This window comes from Rhinopithecus bieti, unplaced genomic scaffold (genome assembly GCF_001698545.2).
Source record: "Rhinopithecus bieti isolate Rb0 unplaced genomic scaffold, ASM169854v2 scaffold_2272, whole genome shotgun sequence".
Classification (NCBI taxonomy): Eukaryota; Metazoa; Chordata; class Mammalia; order Primates; family Cercopithecidae; genus Rhinopithecus; species Rhinopithecus bieti.
The window spans coordinates 7208631-7229365 of NW_016804163.1; the positions used below are offsets into that span (position 1 = coordinate 7208631).

At 38.0% G+C, this 20735-nt stretch overlaps 1 pseudogene across 1 annotated transcript; it reads left to right on the forward strand.

Moving 5' to 3' along the window:
* Nucleotides 1-3034: 3034 nt before the first annotated feature.
* On the forward strand, nt 3035-8712 carry LOC108526336 (serpin B4-like; annotated as a pseudogene). Its single transcript, XR_001884492.1, has 9 exons — nt 3035-3132; nt 3733-3922; nt 4120-4176; nt 5426-5554; nt 6026-6143; nt 7223-7385; nt 7661-7765; nt 7818-7882; nt 8583-8712. The product of XR_001884492.1 is annotated as a serpin B4-like (transcript).
* The last annotated feature ends 12023 nt before the right edge of the window (nt 8713-20735 follow it).

Here is a 20735-nt window from a genome sequence, read left to right on the forward strand (position 1 = left end):
GCATCTCAGAAGATTTAGCCATAGTCTGAAATTCTCTTCCATAGATATGTCCCCTGTAGCCCCAGTTTATCTCAGCTTGTTATCCTGCTTTTTTTCCCTTCATTCCCAGGCTGAGCTTCTTGCTTCTGTCTTATGAGATGTTAGATTCCTTCTCTTTGGTACCCAGGTAAACCCATCTTAATCCATATAGAGGAACGTCCATTTTTGTCTTATAGCCCTGGATGCAGACTCAGCTGAGAAGACCATTATTCATTTTTGGAATTCTTCATCTCGTATATTTCCTCTTGTTTCTTTTTCTTCTATCTTTGGATATTTTAGTCATCAACACCCCATTAGTCTATTCCCCAACCTAAATCAGGGAACTTATACCTCCCAATCTCATTCAGAGATTCAAAACATAGGTATTGATACAGGAGACCTAAGAACAGAATGTCTTGGAGGTTGGGGAAACAGGCAGGTGAGAAACGTTCAGATTGGAAACACAGCTTCCTTTCTCCCGTCCAGCCCCTACTTCCATCCTATGTATTTCTGGAACCTTGTTGTAGATGAATCTCCCTTGACTTTGTGATGTGCTGAGAAAACAAACTCACTGCTGGTGTTAAAAACGGCCCATGACAATACCAAGTGTTGGGGAGGATGTGGAGAAATCAGAACTCTATTCACAGTAGATTGGAATGCATACTTGTGCAGAATTCTGTGGAGAAGAGTCTGGCATTTCCTCAAAATGTTAACCTAGAGTTGCCATATGACCCAGCGGTTTCATTCATAGGTTTATACTCAAAAGAAATGAAGTCATATGCCATGCAAAAAAAAAATGTGCATGAAAGGTCAGAGCACCATCATTCATAATAGTAAAAAGATGGAAACAGCACAAACGTCCATCTAGTTATGAATAGGGAAAATGTGGTCTATTGATACCATGGAATATTATTTGGCCACAAAAAGGAATGATGTGCTGATCCATGCAAGGACATGGACAAACCTTGACAGTAATACTAGATGAAAGAAGCCAGTCACAGAAGGACAAATACTGTATGATTCTATTTATGTGAAATGTTTAGAATTGGCAAATCCATAGAAACAGGAGGTAGATTCGTGGTTTCCAGGGTCTCGAGAGAGGGAAGAATGAAATACAAGTTTTCTTTTAGAGGTAGTGAAATTATTGTGGAATGAGATGATGATGGTGATAGCACAACTTTGTGAATGTACTAAAAATCATTGAATTGTACAGTTGAAAATGGTGAACCTGATGGTATATAAATTACATGTTAATAAAAAGGGGGGTTCACAAAAGAAAACCAGCCCTCTATTCTGGTGGTCAGGGAGATATTGGATTAAATGGCCTTGGACAACAACCCTCTCTCTGGCCACAGGCATTCTTCGTATTACAAGATATTCCAGGGAAAACACTGGAATGAGCCTGAAGCCAGGTGCTAAATGGTAAGACCACTGAGCAATGTTGTGATCCTGACAGTTCAAACAACTTATTTTTCTGCTTCATTTTAAATGAAAATTTAAAACTGCCATTCAAAATGGCCCGTTTGTTTCAATTGTTCTTCTCAGTGTCAGCCTGTTAACTCAGTGTATTAGTCTGTTTTCATGCTGCTGATAAAGACATACCCGAGACTGGCAAGAGAAAGAGGTTTAATTGGACTTACACTTCCATGTGATTGGAGAGGCCTCCGAATCATGGTGGGAGGCAAAAGTTATTCTTACATGGTGGCAGCAAGAGAAAATGAGGAAGAAGCAAAAGAAAAAAACCCTGATAAACCCATCAGATCTCCTGAGACTTATTAACTATCACGAGAATAGCACAGAAAAAGACCAGTCCCCATGATTCAATTACCTCCACGTGGGTCCCTCCAACAACATGTGGGAATTCTGGTAGATACAATTCAAGTTGAGATTTGGGTGGGGACACAGCCAAACCGTATCACTCAGCAAGGTAGATAACTTTCTCACCGACGCTATCCAGCAGAAAACATCTGGGATGGTTGCAAGGGGCAGGGGAGGTGACTGGCAGGATCACTGCCAAGGTAGAGCATTCAAGAGAAAGCAACAGAATCCTGTTCTCCATAGTATGCTATGAGATACTGAAGTACACTTCTTCGGTATGTCTTTGGACTTAAAATTAGAATTATATTCCTTGTTATACAGAAAAATAACTAATGAAATGCATAGGATAACAAAACTTTCAGAACTGAAAACAGGAAATGTAAGCTTTTAGTTGTTTGGTGTTCAAAGTAAGCCTTAAAGACAATGCAGCATCCAAGAAAAGAATGGCCCTTTTTGTGTGTTTGTGTGTTTGTTTTCTTTTTTTTTTTAAACATCTGGCGGTGGCTCAAGCCTGTAATCCCAGCACTTTGGGAGGCCGAGACGGGCGGATCACGAGGTCAGGAGATCGAGACCATCCTGGCTAACATGGTGAAACCCCGTCTCTACTAAAATACAAAAAACTAGCCGGGCGACCTGGCGGGCGCCTGTAGTCCCAGCTACTCGGGAGGCTGAGGCAGGAGAATGGCGTGAACCCGGGAGGCGGAGCTTGCAGTGAGCTGAGATCCGGCCACTGCACTCCAGCCTGGGCGACAGAGCGAGACTCGGTCTCAAAAAATAAAAAAAAAATAAAAAAAAAATAAACATCTGGAGTTGTATACAAAGGAAAGGAGTTGAAATTAATGAGAGGAAATTGGAATTCTAACCTTATTCTCATTGGCAATAGAAAGTCACCTACATTATTTCAAATGAGCCAGTGATTGCTGATTTACATTTTCATTTTTTCCCTATAGATTAAAAGGAAGTACAATGGTAGAACAGTAATCATATCCTTTGCCATAAATGTTCTTACTCATCAAGGTTAAGTGTTAGCCTGCTTGTGAAATCTCCTCTCCACAGAGGGAGAGGCAGCAAGAAAGTCACCTACATGTATTTCAAATGAGCCAGTGATTGCTGATTTGCATTTGCATTTTTTCCCTGTAGATTAAAAAGGAGTGTTAGCCTTCTTGTGAAATCTCTTCTCCACAAAGGGAGAGGCAGCAAGAGGAGAGGCATAAATTCAGGATCTCACCCTTCATTCAACAGACACACACAGGTTCACAGGCTCTCTGCCCACGTCTGCTTCCTCTAGGAATACAGGTAAGTGCTTCAAGGCACTCCAGCTTAATAATATGAATTATTTTTGAGAATAATAATGATACTGTGTTCTATATCATGCATCTCCTGCATTCTCTCTGATTATGTTTTGCTTATTCTGCCAGGGCATAATTAAAATATCTATTTCATCTGATTTGTACTTTATGTAAATTACTTAGTTCCAAGTAAACCAAGGCACCCTGAGGAACACAGAGGAAGAGTGCCACAAAGCCTTGAAGGAAATGTCAGGGATTCCTCTTAAGAGCGGATTGGATGTGATCCACAGAGGTCTCCTGTTAGCATTCATTATAAAGCCTTCCTACCTACCCCATTGTAACCAGCAATGAAGGAAAGATAAAGAGGGTCTATTACTTATTTACAATAGTCTTTAAAAACAGTAATTTTGTGAGCCTCTTAATTAGGACATTAATATGTTTAATATATGCACATTGTAGAAAGATTGAAATGCTACAAACAAGAAAAGAAAAACTTTAAATGTCAAAATCTCACAACCCAGATATGTCATTTCTTTAAGAAAATCATACTACAAAATACCACTCCATTTATTAAAGTCATTCTGACAGGAATCTGATGCTTTTCCAGGAGTCCAGATCACATCGAGTTCGCCATGAATTCACTCAGTGAAGCCAACACCAAGTTCATGTTCGATCTGTTCCAACAGTTCAGAAAATCACAAAAGAACAACACCTTCTATTCCCCTATCAGCATCACAACAGCATTGGGGATGGTCCTCTTAGGGGCCAAAGACAACACTGCACAACAAATTAACAAGGTAGGTATCAGCTTCATTACGCTGTCCCGTTGCAGCTTCTCTCTGTGGTTTCGGCGGCTAGCATGCAGATGGTAATAGATGTGGTGGCCTGATGGGTAGCGCAGGGGCCTGAGCAGGAATTCCCATAACTGTGAGCCCACTGACTTAAACAGATCTTTTGAGTAAAATTTTCTTGTGCCGCTTCATGTCTCTTCCAGGTTCTTCACTTTGATCAAGTCACAGAGAACACCACAGAAAAAGCTGCAACACATCATGTGAGTCACAGAGCACTTTCGTTCAGCTTTAGATCCCTGAGCAGGTCATAGTTTAAACCTGGAACTTCACAGAAACTAAGTAAAGGCCATTCTTAGGGGAAAGCCTGGATGAAAAGATTGAGACGTACAGAGTGGGTTGGCATTTCATGGCACATAATTGTTATTCCTTGTTTCTGCGTTACTGAAAGACAGTCAGCGCTGTACTTCAGAGCATAGGTCTGGATCAGGATAGGGTGGGTTCAAATTGCAACTTTGCTCTTCACAAATGATGAACACGGCAGGACACAATTGCTCAGAATCCTAGTGACCTCATCCCAGAAAACTAAGGGTAATAAAAAATCTGACTCAATACATGCAAATACATGCAAAAATGTCCAACAGTGCCTTGCCCATAAAGTCATAATAAATGTTATTATTATAAAATAGCTATAATCATACTAATCACATTAATATTCCAAAAATACTTTAATCTTAATTGAGTCATTAATGAGATTAAGAAGAATAAGCACAAGTCTATTTCGGAGAATGATTGATATGGAATATATTGATTTAGAGCCTTAATAGAGAAAAATGCTTTGATGGAAAGTAGAAGGTTCTAGATTTAACAGGCTTAGGTTCAAAACTTGGCACTTCTAATTTATGTCTCTATAAACAGAGTTTTTTTTTCTATTCTCTGAGCTTTCTTGTTTACATCTGAATTGAACTAAAGACTTAGAATTACCCACGTAAAGCTCTTACCCATGTACCTGGCACACACTGTTCTCACATGCAGAGAATGACCATCATGAGGAAAGAGCCATAGATCAATGTGTCTTACAAGATGATACCACCAACAGGTAAAACAGGGCTTCCTGGCATAATCTATTTAAAATATCCAAACTTAAATATATTCTTGATGTCTGTTAGAAGTGTAATATGGTCCTTGTCCTTAAGGAACTGACAGTTTAACTGGGAAGCCAAACCTAACCCTTTAAACCAACAAGGGGAAAACCCAATGGTAGGCAGTGCTGCATCTTTAGTTCAGAAGAGAAAAGATTGGAGTACATTAGTGCAGGAAGAATTTTCTGGAAGAAAACATAAGGTAGATTTTGAAGAGTATTTGAGGTGAAATACACCAAGTATCAGGGAATAAGCACAAAGGTCATCATTGAAACTACCAGCCTTTAGGAACTGATCTAACAGACTTAGCACGGGTTTAGAATTTACATTGATGCAGTAATTCAGTGATCTCCTTTTTTGACGTTTGAAGGTTGATAGGTCAGGAAATGTTCATCACCAGTTTCAAAAGCTTCTGACTGAATTAAACAAATCCACTGATGCATATGAGCTGAAGATCGCCAACAAGCTCTTCGGAGAAAAGACGTATCAATTTTTACAGGTAAATTTCACCTTTCATCTGCAGCCTGGTGTCTGTGCCTCTGAGTGGCCAAATGGAAGAAAGCAAGGCACATGGGTCTGCCTGACCCATGGGAGTAGCATTTACTCAGAGTGCATTAGCTCCATTTCCACAACTCTCCCCCACTGGAGTATCCCAAACCCCGACAATACATCAGTGAAGAGTGGATTTAGGGATAATATTGTAATAAAAGAGGAGGTTGGGTAGTAGAGTGAGTAATAAGATACCATCAGTAAACCGGCACTGACCTTCAGTGACCTGTTTTTTGTGCCAGCCCACACTACCCTTTTGCATTGCCTACATGGCACCTGTATAAAAATATGCATGGACAGGAGATACTGCATTTGTTCAGGTTCTGGTTTCGGCTTACTATAATTATAAATAACTAAGTTTGGTAATACATAGTTACATAAATTACTCTTAATTCCTACTTTCCTCCTTCATGTCTCAAAGGAATATTTAGATGCCATCAAGAAATTTTACCAGACCAGTGTGGAATCTGTTGATTTTGCAGAGGCTCCAGAAGAAAGTCGAAAGAAGATTAATTCCTGGGTGGAAAGTCAAACGAATGGTAGGAGAACCGCCCATTATAGAAACACCTTTGAGAAACCTATGCGAGTGAGCCCTGTGCCTGTCACTGCGTGGGGACCAGCAGTGGGGATTGAGATGGCTTTGCAGGGAAGACAGAAGAAGGCAGTCCAGATGAAGAGTTTTTCCAAATGAATATGAAGAGAGCCTCGGGGAGCCAAGGAGGAAATCACATGAAGCCAATCAGATGAAAACACAGCCGGAGAATTATTTGCTCATGTTCCTGGATGACAATAGCTTTGTGGATCCCCTGTCTCCACTCAGGCCCATTTTGAGATCATGTCCTTTACTTTAAATCAGAACCAATTTTTTTATGATGAATATTTAAAAGAAAACATTCGAAAGCATCTCCCTTCTCCTTTACTAATTGGGAAACAAGTAGCTCTCTGGTAAATCACCCTTTTGCCGTCTGAACTAGAGCTGCCTGGACCACATCTCTAGCCACACGTTCTGCAGGGATTATCACAGCTGTCTTCTCCATCAGAGGCGAAGAGCTTAACAAAGTCTCCATTCCATAGACATCTTTCCTACCTCCCACCTCTCATTACAGGCCAAACTTACAGCAACTCAACATGAGAGTGAATAGGAAGATACCTCTGGAAGTAGTGTCCGACAGCACAGGGCACGCATTTCATGTTATAGAGCTTGAGTCACTTGTCCTAAAAAGCAGTTAGGGCCTACATCCTCAGATTCAGGACCCCATAGTTAAAAGAAAAATAATCGGAAGACGAGGAAAGACGAGGAGGAAGAAAGGAAAGACCATATGTTGAAAAAGGTAGAATAAAATCAGTTTATCAGTGATTCCATATCAGATGACGGAAGTCACTCATAGAGAAACTGAATTCCTTCTCTTATCACAAAAGTGATGTCCTCCATCAAGGGTAACTTTATCCGACTGGAGCCTGAAGAAAGCTGCAAATATGGTGAAACCATTGGTCAGTGCGTCTAATAATCAAAGATCAAAGTCAGTGATCTAAAGTAAGGATTGGGGATAATTAATGATCAGTCACGAACATTTGCAAAGCAACTTCCAGACAAACCAATTTGTACCTGTATTAAAAGACTCTTTATTCTTCCCTTGCAGAAAAATTAAAAACCTACTTCCTGATGGGACTATGGCAGCCGGTACGCACACTGGTTCCTTGAACGCAATCTATTTCAAGGGTCAATGGCAAAATAATTTAATATAGAAAATACTAAAGAGGAAAGAATTTGGCCAAACAAGGTATTGCTATAGTTTATTATATATATAATATGTTAATAAATTTAAACATCTGATGAATGTAACCGTGACAAGTAAAAATAAAATTTTCAATGTCGGTTTTTTGTTGTTTAGTCTTATACTTATTTTAATAAGAAATACCTTGAAGAAACTTTGTATCTAACTCGTTAATCTTGGGTTATGTTTAGAAGAAGGATGTGTTGAATATCTCAATAATCATTATCTTTTTGTCCTTGCTCTACTTGGTATTCTGTTGGACACATTGATTTACTTACCAGAATACATACAAGCCGTTATCAGATGATGCAGGCAAAACCGAGTCCTTTAATTTTGCCTTGCTGGAGGATGATTACAGGCCAAAGTCCGGAAATCACCATACAAAGGCAAGACCTAAAGCATGTTGTCTGCTGCCGAATGAAAGTCTATGGTCTGCAGAGGTAAAAAACTTGCATCTACAACTCTCTACGCCTGACTTTTCCAAGATACCAAGATTAAACAAGGTAGATAAACTTGTGACCAAATTGCCTCAAAATATGAAAAATTCAAAAGGGAGGAATGATGACTCACCTTCATATTACAATGATTAGCATAGGGCCTGACACAAACTAAGACTGTATTAATTAGTAATTTATTGAGTTACAATGCCATAAAATATCAATTTGGTGATAGTATTAGCAGCAGTTTAAAACTTGACCTGGAGAAATAATAGTAACCCTGTGAGGAAGTTTACAAATACGACCAAGTAATAGAAAAGGGAATAGGAGAGTTTAGGAGTATATATGATAAGTTGCAAAATGTACTAAATAAATCCCACAAAAATCAAGATGAAGCCCCTATTAAAAATTGACCACATGTAGAAGCTGCTTGCACAAGAAATATGAGTATATACAGTTCATTGTATACAAATAATCGTAATCATATTTTCATACGTATTATACATTGTATACATACGATATGGTACACATACTATAAGTCAAAAAACATGGATCCTGTTTTAGATACATATATTTATCATATACACATATAATTCAATGTATTGATATATTCAGGACTCATATTTTTCCCATTAGAATAATATCTAATAATGAACCTCTGTATTCTCACATTATTGCCAAATAAAGATACTCCACACAGTCAACTCATTGTAGGTGTATTTAGAGACGAAGTGAGTCAATCAGTTTCTTTTTTCCATTTGTATAGCTTGAAGAGAAACTCACTCCTGAGAAATTGTTGGAATGGGACAGTTGGCAGTAATATGATGAGAGCACAATGTGGATTACGCTTACCTCGGTTTCAAAGTGGAAGAGAGCATGACCTCAAGGACACTTGAGAAACCATGGAAATGGGGATATCTTAAATGGGGCGATGCAGACCTCTAGCTGATACTGGGAGCCGCGGTCTCATAGTCTCTGAAGTCCTACACAAGGCCTTTGTGGAGTCACTGCGAGGGGAGCGGAGGCTGCTAGCTGCCACCCCGCTGTAACAGGGTTTTCATCCCTCTTTTAACTTAATGAAGAGTTCCATTGTAATCACCCTTTCCTATTCTTCATCAGACAAAATAAGACCAACAGCATCCTCTTCTTTGGCAGATTCTCATCCCCTTAGATGCAATTAGTCTGTCACTCCATTTGGAAAATATTCACCTAGAGGTGTTCTGGTAAACTCATTGCTGGCAACAACAGATTCTCTTCACTCATATTTCTTTTCAATCTCATAGTCATCATCAAGAATCTAATGATTGAAATCGTATGCCTTTCTTTCTTTCTCTTTATAAGAGCACATTTAAACCTACATTTTCTTCCAGAAAATTCTCCATGAGGAAAATGTCCAACATACGATGAATAATTTAATACTGTATCTTCTAAATTTGAAATGTAATTCTGTTGGTGACCTGTTTTAAATGGACCAAACCAAATCATACTTTCTCTTCAGACTTAGCAACCTAGAAACCCACATTTCTTTGAATTTAGGTGATACCTGAAATCCTTATGTATTCTATAAAATACATCATCAATAAAATAATGACTTACTTAAATCATTTTTGCTTTACCTTTTTTCTCTCAGGAAAGGGGAAGTGTCCACTTACACGTAGGAAAGATAATTTAGAAATATATTAATCATATACAAAGGAAAATTCAAAACAAGAGTAGTTCATGACCAGCCTGGAGTAGAAGGCAGATCTCAGAACTTGAGAGGCCTTGCAAACCACATTAGAAACTTTCTATTTTATGCTAAAAGGGATAAGAAGCTCATTAGAGGCTTTGATTGTTTGATTGTTTATTTGTCAAAGAGGAGGATAAAATTATATCTGCATCTTGAAAATACATCTCTGGCTACTCTAATATCAATGGATGAGAGGAAAGAACAGTGTGGTTACCGTATATAAATTAGGAAACCATTAGAGTATTGGGAGTGGAAATGGAGAAAAAGAAATGGCCTGGGGAAATTATTTAGAAAGTAATAGTTGCAGAAAGACATCTAAGATTCTGACCTAGCCAACTGGTTGCATGGAAGAAAATGTTGTTGCTGTTGTTGCTATTGCTGTTGTTGTTTTAAGACAGACTCTTGCTCTGTCGCCAGGCTGGAGTGCAATGGCATGATCATGGCTAACTTGCAACCTCCGCCTCCCAGGTTCAAGCGATTCTCCTGCCTCAGCCTCCTGAGTAGCTGGGACTCCAGGCATGTGCCACCAACTCCCAGCTGATTTCTGTATTTTCAGTAGAGACAGGGTTTCATCATGTTGGCCAGGATGATCTCAATCTGTTGACCTCGTGATCTGCCCGTCTTGGCCTACCAAAGTCCTAGGATTACAGGCGTGAGCCACCGTGCCTGTCCAATGTTGTTGTTTTTGACAGAAAAAAAAATCATGGGTTTAAATTTGTACTTATTGAATTTGAGGTACTTTTAAGATTCAAATGGATTTGTCTGGCAGGCACTTGAAGATACTAGTCTAAATCTCAGAAACAGAATATGATCTGAAACTCTAAATTTGTGATATTCAATATAAATACTTTAGAGTTATTGGGATAAGTACAGTAATTGTAGCTAAAAGCAAAGATAAGATCTTAGGGAGAAAGGATAAAGTTAAAAGAAAGAAGAATCTAGAATTGACCTTGAAGGATATCAGTATGTGTAAAGATCAGGAATTGATCATTTTTATTTTCCAGAAAGTAGCTTTTCTTAGGGTTCCATATTTACTCCCATAGATTCTTCCCAGTCAGTACTGAATCCCACCTGGTTTCATAAAAAATAAGTTTTAGAGAATTTGAACAAGGTTGAAGTTTTCTTCAGCAAGAGTCAGCAGTCCAGGATTAAGGCAGAGGAAACAAATGTTTCACCACTTAACTATGAGACTTGGTCAAGTGGTCGAGGGAATTGACAGACTAGCCAGAGAGTGTATAACATGAACAATCTGTTCAGTGAATGGAGCTGGAGAAGGAAAGCAAAGAAGGATGTGGTAGTCTTGAAGAACAGATGTACATTACAATATAGGTCAAATAAGGATGGTATTGAGTTTATGAGAAATATGAAGAGGTCAGAAGTTTGGGCCAGGACCTATGATTTTGAAGTGTGCTTTAAAATGATAAATTGTAAGGAATTGTGAAGCTCAAATTCTTTCCAATAGGTGAGAATTTATTTCTAATGATTCAGTGAAGCTGAAAATGGTACAGTGGATAGTTCTGAAGAACTGATTGTTAGAATCACTGGACCGTATTTTTCAACAATTATTAATTTTTCTGAGTTTAAAGAAGGGACTTTATAATAATGAAAATGTTAAGACAAAGGCTCATAAGCATTAGAGTCTTAGAGAGGAGAGGGCATAGTTGATATTTTGTTAGGAGAATTGAAATGTTTACATACATTCTAGGCCCACCAGAAAACCAGTTACACCTGCATTGTAGCCATCTGCAAGAGACACTGAAGGGAAAGCCAAATTTTTTGTTTTGATTTTCTAAGTAATGAATTAAAGTCTATTGAATAAAACAGAATACGAGTACCTGCTGATATGAAATAAATAACTAAATTAAAATTTTGATAAGAAATGCAAATTTTAAATGCTTTCAAAACTCCTGCCCATGGAATGCCACTTTGTACCAATTATGATGGCCAAAATTAAAACTTAAAATACTAGGCCATTGCAAGTTTTGAAAATAATGTGAAGAAACTGGAACTCTCGCACACTGCTGATGAAAATACAAAAGGTGCAACCACGTTGGAAAACAGTCTTAAATCATTGATCTATACACTTAAATTTTAATTAATTATGCCTCTATAAAATTGACTCAAAAAAGGTAAAAGAGAATTCTCCAAAACACACATCTTTAGGTGAAAAAAAAATCCTCTTCATTAAATGTTGTTTTTAATGTACTTTTAATTAATAACAACTGTATACATTTATGTTGTAAAACATGTTGTTTTGAAGTATGTATACATAGTGGAATGAGTCAGTAGAGCTAATTTATATATACATTACCTCACATAATTTTTTGTGGTAAGAACACTGCAAGTCTACTCTATTGGCAATTTTCAAAAATAAAATGCATTAACTATAGTCACTATGTTTTACAATAGACCTCCTGAACTTATTTCTCCTGTTTAACTGAAATTTGTATCCTTCAACCAATATCTCCTCAATTCCCTCTCACACCCCAGCTCATGGTAATCACAATTTTACTCTTTATTTATATGAGTTTGACTTTTCTAGATTCCGCATATAAGAGAGATCATGCAATATTTGTCTTTCTCTGCATGGCTTATTTCACTCAACATAATGTTCTCCAGGTTTCCCATTTTGTCATAATTGACAGGATTTCCTTCCTTTTAGAGGCCGAATAGTAAGTGTTCTACTGTGCATGTATATAACACATTTTCCTCATCCAGTCATTCATTATTACATACATGAGTTGATTCCATATTTTGATTATTATGAATAATGTTTCAATGAACATGAGAATAAACATATCTTTCCAACATAACTGCTTTTATTTCCTTTGGAAACACACTCAAAACTGGAATTACTAAATCATATGGTAATTCTGTAGCTAATTTTCTGAAGAATCTTTATGATGTTTTCCATAATGTCTGTACTAATTTATAATCCAACCAACAGAGTAAAACAAGTCTTTTTCTGCAACGTTCTTGTCAACACTTGTCATCTTTTGTGTTTTGACAAAAGCCATTTTAACAGGAGTGAGATGATATTTCATTGTGGTTTTAGTTTGAATTTCTTAAATGATTATTGATATTGCTTGCTTTCTATTGACAAATATGTATTCAGATCATTGGCCTATTTTTAATTGGGTTATTTGTTTTATTGTTATTGAGTTGTTCCAGTTCCTTATGTGTTTTGGGTATTAATCTCTTTTGAGATGTATGCTTTACAGACATTTTCTCCCATTTGTCTCTTCACTCTGCTGACTCTTATTTGTGCAGAAGCGTTTTAATTTGACATGGTCTCATTTGTCTAATTTTGCTTTTGTTGCCTTTGATTTCATAACCAAAAAATTATTGCCCAAACCAATATCATGAAGCTTTTCCCCTATATTTTCTACTAGTTGTGTTACAGTTTTAAGACTTACCGGTAATCTATTTGGAATTGATTTTTTTATATGGTGTAAGATACGGTTCTAATTTCATTCTTCTGCATGTGTATATGCTTTCTTAAAACATTTTATTAAAGAGACTGTCCTTTCTGGCTGGGCGCGGTGGCTCAAGCCTGTAATCCCAGCACTTTGGGAGGCCGAGACGGGCGGATCACGAGGTCAGGAGATCGAGACCATCCTGGCTAACACGGTGAAACCCCGTCTCTACTAAAATACAAAACTAGCCGGGCGAGGTGGCGGGCGCCTGTAGTCCCAGCTACTCGGGAGGCTGAGGCAGGAGAATGGCGTAAACCCGGGAGGTGGAGCTTGCAGTGAGCTGAGATCTGGCCACTGCACTCCAGTCCAGGCGACAGAGCGAGACTCCGCCTCAAAAAAAAAAAAAGAGAGACTGTCCTTTCTTCATTACATGTTCTTGGCCCTTCATTAAAAACTATTTGGCCATAAATATCTGGATCTGTTTCTGGACTGTATTCCCTTATATTTGTTTATGTGCCTGTTTTTATGCCAGTACCATGCCATTTTGATTAATATTGATTCTTAAGATATTTTGAAGTTAAGTAGTGTGATGCCTCCTGTTTTCTTCTCTTTGTTCAAAATTGCTTGACTATTCTGGTTTTTTTGTGATTTATACATATTGTAGATTCTTAAATAAATTTTGATAGGGATTGCATTGAAACCATAGATAAATTTGAGAAGTATGAATATTTTAATGATACTAATTCTTCCAATCCATGAACATGGTACATCCTTCCATTGCTTTCTGTCTACTTCAAATTTTCAGTGTACAGGCCTTTCACATCCTTGGTTAAATTCACTCCTAAGTATATTATGAGCTATTGTAAATGAAATTGTTTCCTCGATTTCTTTTTCAGGTAGTTGCTTGTAAGTACATAGAAACACTACTAATTTTTTTTGTTGATTTTGTATTCTGCAACTACACTGAAGTCATTAGTTCTAACAGATTTTTTGTGGAATCTTTAGGGTTTTCTATATAAAAGATCATGTCACTTGCAAACGGAGACTGTTTAAATTGTTTCTTTCTGATTTTGAAGGCTTTTACATTTTTCTATTGCATAATTGCTCTGACTAGGAATTGTAGTATGAAATTGAATAAAAGAGTGGGCATTTTTGTCTTATTCTTAGCAGAAACATTTTAACTTTTTGTAATTGAATGTGATTTTAGCTGTGAGTTGGTCATAGATGGCTTTTATTATGTTAAGATACAGTCTTTCTGTACCTAATTTATTAAGAAATTTCATCATGAAAGCATGTTGAATTTATTCAAAAGCTTTTTCTGCATCTCTTGAGATAATATCATTGTCCTTTATTCTGATACTATAATTTATCATATTTATAGATTTTCATATATTAAACCATCCTTGCATCCCTGTGATAAATCCTATTTCATTATGTTGATTGATCAACTAAATGTGCTATTGAATTCAGTCTGCTAGTAATTTTGAGGATTTTGCACCTATGCTCATCAAGGATGTTCATCTATAATTTTTTTCTTGTAGTGGTCTTATGTGGCTTTAGTATTTCCATATCCTGGCCTCCTAAAATGAATTTGAAAGTATTACCTCCTCTTCAGTTTTTTTGGAAGTATGAGAAGAATTGGTATTAGTTCTTCTTTATATATTTGATAGAATTCAGCTGTAGCACCACTGGGTTCGGGGCTCTTCTTTGACAAAAGAATTGTTATTACTAATTCAATCTCCAAAATCACCATTGGTCTGTTCAGATTTTCTGTTTCTTCATTGTAGATTTACCCTGGTAGATTTATCCTGGTAGATTGTATGCATCTAGAATTTTATCAGTTTTTTTCTAGGCTATCCAATTTTTTGGTCTATAATTCGTCTTAGCGGTATCCATATGATGCATTGTATTTCTGTGGTATCAGTTGTAAAATCTCTTTCATTTCTGATTTTATTTGCATCTTTCCACCTTTTTTCTTAGCCTTTAAAGGTTTATCATTTGTGTATAATTTTTTAAAAGCAATTCTTACTTTTGTTTATCTTTTCTATTATTTTCTAATCTCCACTTCATTTGTTTCTGCTCTGATTATTATTATTTCCTACCTTCTACTAACTTTGGGATTAGCTTTGTTCTTGTCTTTTTAATTCTTTGTAACATTACATTAGGGTGTTTATTTGAGAGCTTTCTTCTTTTTTGATGTAGGTATTTATTGCATAAACTTTGCTCTTGGCCAGGTGCAGTGGCTTATGCCTGTAATCCCAGCACTTTGAGAAGCCAAAATGGGAGGATTGCTTGTACCCAGGAGTTCAAGATCAGTCCGGGCAACATAGGGAAACCACATCTATACAAAGAAAAAATGAAAAAAGTAGTCAGGCTTGGTGGTGTACTCTTCTGGTTCCAATTATGTAGGAGGTTGAAGTGAGATAATCCCTTGATCCCTGGAATTAAGGCTGCAGTGAGCCTTAATTGTGCCACTACACTTCAGCCTGGGTGACAGAGTGAGACCCTGTCTCAAAAGAAAATTACTCTTAGAAGTGCTTTTATATGCATTCCATAGGTTAGTTTTGTAAATTTTTTTATATTTTTGTTTGCCTCAAGATAATCCTTAATAAATGTTTTTCATTAATCTCTTGAATGTTTAGGAGTATGCTGTTTAATTTTAAAATATTTGGGCATTTTCAAAATTCCTCCTGTTACTGAATTATAGTTTCAGGTATTGTTGTTGGTAAAGATACTTACTATGATTTCAATGTTCTCAAATTTCTATGCCTGAGAAAGGCATGTATTCTGTAACTGGTGGATGGGATGTTCTGAATGGTCCATTTGATCTAAGATGTAGTTTAAGTCATTCTTTCCTTACTGATTTTCTGTATGGAGGAAAGTGGGGTACTGAAGTCTTCTACTATTATTGTATTACTGTCTATCTCTCCCTTCAGATTTGATAGTATTTATATATTTAAGTGCTCTGATACTGGGTGCATATATATTTATACTTGTTATATCTTCTTGACAAATTGATCCTTTTATTATTATATAATAATCTTCCTCATCTCTTTTACAGTTTTGACCCAAAGCCTATTTTATGTGATGTAAGTATAGCTACTCATGCTCTCTTTTGGTTTCCATTTGCATGCAATAACTTTCCCCATCCCTTCACTTTCAGTCTATGTTCTTACAGGTGAAGTGAGTCTCTTGTAAGCAGCATATAGTTAGACCTTGTTTATTTTTATCCATTTGATCACTCTGTGTCTACGATTAGAAAATGTAATCCACTTATATTCAAGGTAACTATTAATCAGTAAAGACTTATTACCACTATTTTGTTAATTTGTTTTCAGTTGCTTGTAGATCTTTTGTTCCTTTCTTCCTCTTTTGCTGTCTTCCTTTGTGAATGATTTTCTGTAGTCACATGATTTGATTCTTTACTTTTTATCCTTGTGTATCTACTCTAGGTTTTTGCTTTTATTTACAATGAGGATTATAGAAAATATTTTATATTTACATTAGGCTATTTTAAGCTGATAATAATTTAACTTTGACTGCATTGAAAACCTCTGCACTTTTAATCTATGTCTCCACCACATTTTAAATATTTGATGTCATAATTTACATCTTTTTATGTTGTATATTCCTTAACAAATTACTGTTGTTATTATGTTTTACTAGTGAGTTTAATACTTTCATATATTTTGTGTTACCCAAAGCATCTTTTTCTTTCACCTTGAAGAACTAATTGTCTTTAGCAATTCCTGTAAGATATATCTGCTCATAACGAACTCCCTCAGTTTTTGTTTGTCTGGGAAATTTTTTTATCCCTCCACTTTTGAAGGAGGGCATTGTCATATTTGGTATTCTTAGTTGGCAAGCTTTTTCTTTCAGTACTTTAAATATATCAGCTCATTCTCTCCGGCCTGTAAGGTCTTGGCTATGAAATCCACTGATAGACTTACCAGAACTCCCTTTTTGTTAATCCCTTATTTTGTCCAGCAGCTTTCACTATTCTCTCTTTGTCTTCATTTTTGACAGTTTGATTATATTATGTCCTTTTGTAGATTTGTTTGGACTAAATCTGACTGGAGAATTTTGACCTTCTTATATCTAGATACTTATATTTTTCTCAAATTTGGAAAGTTTTTTTAATATTATATCTTTAAATATGTTTTTTATTCCATTTTCTTTCTTCTTTGGAAACTCCTATACATTGAATTTTTTATACATTTCCATAAACCCTGTAAGCGTTGTTTCTTCTTTTTATTTTTTTCTTCTTCTCTGACTGTATATTTTCAAATAATCTATCTTCAAGTTCACAGATTGTTTCTTCTGTTTGATCAGTTCTGCTGTTGATGCTTTCTACTGAATTTTTTTTATTTTAGCCATTGTATTTTTCAGCTCTAGAATCCACTTTTTTTTTTTAAATAATTTCAGTCTCTCTGTTAAATTTCTAATTTTCATCATTGATTGTTTTCTGTTTTCATCGATTGTTTTCTGTGCTTTCTTTAGGTTCCTTGATTTTTTTTCAAATTTTTATTTTGAATTATTTGTCAGCCAGTTCTTATATCTTCATTTCTTTGGAGTCAGCTACTGGGAAATTATTTTGTTCTTTAGGTGGTGCTATGTCTCCTTGGTTTTGCATGTTTCTTATTGCCTTACATGGATGTCTGCATGTTTGAAGAAGTAGGGAATTATTCCAGTCTTTGCAGACTGGTTTTTCTGGGAAAGCCCTTCACCAGTTATTTCATTCAGAGATTCTGGCAGGCCATTGGTCAGGTTTGCTGCTAGAGTCCTCAAGAAGGCTATCCTGGTGCTGAGTCAGTGAGTGGTCAGGTCTGTTGCCTGAGTCTTGAGAGTTGGCCCTTAAGCTTAGATTCACTGGAGTTGACCTGTTAACTGAATCCCCAAAGATCTACCTGGAGCCCAGGTCCATGAGGAAAAGCCTGAAACCTGCATCCATAGGGCCAGCGTGAAGCCTGGGTCCACCAGGGCCAACCTGACATTGGGACAGTCTGTGAGTTTGAGCCTTCAAAGACCGGCCAAATACTGAGATGAGACTGACACCTTGGTCCACTGGTTTGGGCTTGGAGCCTCAATCTGTGTGGGTACATCTGAGCCGTGAGTTCAAGTAGATTGGCCTGGATTCTGAGTCCGCTGGGGAAGGTCTGTGTCTTGGGTCCATGGGAGCTGGCCTGAAGCTTGGGTCTACAGGAGTGGTCTTGGAGCCTCAGTCCACAAAGTATTTCTGACACTAGAATCTACTGAGGTGGGTCTGGACCATTGATATCCTAGAGTAAGCTTAGACCCTGGGTCTTCTGGAGCCTGGGACAGAGGGAACATCCTGGATACTGGTGCTGTGGCACCATGGAGCCTGGGCTCACTAAGGCTAGCCTGAAACCTAGAATAATCAGTACTTGCTTGTACCTAGAACCACTGAGGCTGGCCTGGACCCTTGGTTGACAGAAACTAGCATGGGCCTTATGTCCTCTGGTGCTTTCCTGGAGGCTGAGTGTGCTAGAGGATAATTCTCCATGGGAAAACATGAGTCCTGGGGGCTTCAGGACTAATCTGGGACCCAGATACACAAGGACAATACTGGAGCCTAGGTTTATGGGAGCCAGTCCAACAGTGAAGTCCAGAAGGACAGTTCTAGACCCTAGGTCTGTTACACAGGCCTTCAGCCTGGAGCTGCCAGACCTGACCTGTCCCTTAGGCAAGTCTGGTTACTCAGTCCTCAGGTACAGGCCTGGAATCTGGAGCAATGAGGGCCTGCCTAGTGCTGGGCTTTGCTATGGCAAGATAGTTGTGCTTGGATATCAGGCAAACTTCAATGCTTACTTCCCTCTCCTTCCTCCATGCATTATCTCTCTCTGCACTGTGCTGCTGAGGATTGGGGAAAGGGTGATGTGGGTGATGTAAAACTGTCTTTCCTATACTCTTTAATGTGTCTTTTCTCATTTTTGTGCTACATCCACGTGTTATAATCTCTTACCTGGCTTCCTTAATCCTTGTGAAGGTATTTTCATTAATGGGTGGTTATTCAAACTGATATTTCTGTAGGGGAATAAATACTGGAGAGTCCTATTCCACCATCTTGCTGATGTGCATCCTAAACATGTTTTTAAGAGCAACATTATTCTTACTGATTGTTGACCAGTCTTCAATTTATTTACATACTGGTATGGTTTGGCTTCATGTCCCCACCCAAACCTCATCTTGAATTGTGATCCCAAGTGTTGGAGGTGGTGCCTGGTAGGAGGTGATTGTGTCATGGAGATGGTTTCTAATGGCTTAGTGCCATCCCCATAGTGCTAAATTGTGATAGAATTCTCATAAGATCTGATTGATTGAAAGTGTGTAGCACCTCCTGCTTTCCCCTCTCTCTTCCTCCTGCATTAGCGATGTAGGACATGCCAGCTTACCCATAGCCTTCCACCATGATTGTAGGTTTCCTAAGGCCTCCCTATTCATAGATTCTGTACAGCCTGTGGAACCATGAGCCAATTAAATATAACTTTTTTTTTTTTTTTTTTTGAGACGGAGTCTCGCTCTGCCACCCAGGCTGGAGTGCAGTGGCCAGATCTCAGCTCACTGCAAGCTCTGCCTCCCGGGTTCCGGCCATTCTCCTGCCTCAGCCTCCCGAGTAGCTGGGACCACAGGCGCCCGCCACGTCGCCCGGCTAGTTTGTTGTATTTTTTAGTAGAGACGGGGTTTCACCGTGTTAGCCAGGATGGTCTCGATCTCCTGACCTCGTGATCCGCCCATCTCAGCCTCCCAAAGTGCTGGGATTACAGGCTTGAGCCACCGCGCCCGGCTAAATATAACTTTTAAATAAATTACCAGTCTCAGGTAGTTCTCTATAGCAATGTGAGAACAAACTAATACAGAAAATTGGTACAAGAGAAGTGGGGCATTCCTATAAAAATACCTGAAAATGTGGAAGCAGCTTTGGAACTAGGTAACAGGCAGAGGTTGGAACAGGTTGGAGGCTTCAGAAGAAGTCATGAAGATAAGGAAAAGTTTGGAACTTCCTACAGACTTGTTGAATGATTTTGACCAAATGCTGATAGTGATATGGACAGCAAAGTCCAGGCTGAGGAGGTTTCAGATGGAGATGAGGAACTTATTGGGAACTTAATAAAGGTCACTCTTGCTATGCTTTAGCAAAGAGACTGGTAGCATTGTGTCCTGTTCTAGGGATCTGTACAACTTTGAACTTGAGAGAGATGATTTAGGTTATCTGGTGAACAAATTTCTAAGCAGCAAAGTATTCAAGATGTGGCCTGGCCTAGCTGCTTCTAACAGCATACACTGATATGCATGCACAAAGTGATTATCTGAAACTTGAATTTACATTTGAAAGGGAAGCAGAGCATAAAAGCTTGGAAAATTTGCAGCCCGTCCATGTTGCAGAAAAGAAAAACTCATTTCTGGGAAGGAATTAAAGCTGCCTGCAGAAATTTGCATTAAGTAAAGAGGAGTCAAATATTAATAGCCAAGACAATGGAGAAAATGCCTCCAAGTCATTTTAGAAACCATTACAGCAGCCCCTCCCATCACAGGCCTCAATGCCCAGGAGGGAAAAATAGTTTTGTGGGCCAGGCCCGGGGCCCTGCTGCTCTGTGCAGCCTCAAGACAAGGTTCCCTGCATCCCAGATGCTCTAGCTCCAGCCATGGCTACAAGAACCCCAGATACATCTCAGGCCACTGCTCCAAATAGTGTAACGTATAAGCCTTGGCAACTTCCATATGGTTTTAAGCCTACAGGTACACAGAGGGCAAG